The sequence below is a fragment of the Trypanosoma equiperdum genome (genome assembly GCF_001457755.1).
Source record: "Trypanosoma equiperdum strain OVI genome assembly, contig: ctg_436, whole genome shotgun sequence".
Classification (NCBI taxonomy): Eukaryota; Euglenozoa; class Kinetoplastea; order Trypanosomatida; family Trypanosomatidae; genus Trypanosoma; species Trypanosoma equiperdum.
The window spans coordinates 6,422-7,214 of record NW_027124350.1 but is presented as its reverse complement, the minus strand read 5'-3'; positions in this window follow the sequence as shown (position 1 = coordinate 7,214).

Genomic DNA, 793 nt, shown 5'->3' with positions numbered 1-793 from the left:
TTTTTTTTTTTGCTGTTTCGTTACCTGCATGCTCTTAGTGATTCTACCGTCCTCTTATTTTTCTGCCTACGTCCACTCGTGTGTACCAGGAGGTATTTTCAAAGAAAGTTTCTTCTTGTTTATTTTTGAACGTTTCTGACGATTTGATTTCGTGCGGTGTCGTGCTATTTTTTATTTTTTTTGCTTTCTCTTTTTTTTCCTCTTCAACTTTGTTATTCTTTTCCCTTCGTGTGTTTTGTTCTCCTTTAGAGTTGTGTTTCCCCTTCAATATATATATATATATGTATATTTGTTGAACTTACCAAACGTCGCGGTGCAGCAAATGAACTGACCGGCTCAAATGTTGGCAAAAGATGAATTGGGTTTGCATAAGGGGAAGGGAGGAGGGACGGTAAAACCAAAAGGAGTTTTGTCATCGTGAAAGCGTGAGAGAAAAGAGGAACAGAAAGAAAGGAAAAAAAAAAGAGTGAGGTGAAATGGCAATATAGTAAAATTAACAATGCACTGCATAAGTTACGTGTGCTCGCACGCGTGTTCATATATATATATATATATATTCCAGTTCCAGAATTTGACTTTCTTTTTTCTTTTTGACTTTCGTATTTTGGTTTTATTTTATTTCTTTTCATTTTCCTCCGTCTACCTCCTTTTCCCACACGTAGACACGCATACCGCTGTTTTGTTTTTGCGACGCATGGGCCGCACACGCTTTTCTGCCCACCTAACAGCGCATTAGTTTGAACTCCCCTTAACTGAGCTTCCCCATCATTCGAACACGATTAAATAAATGTAA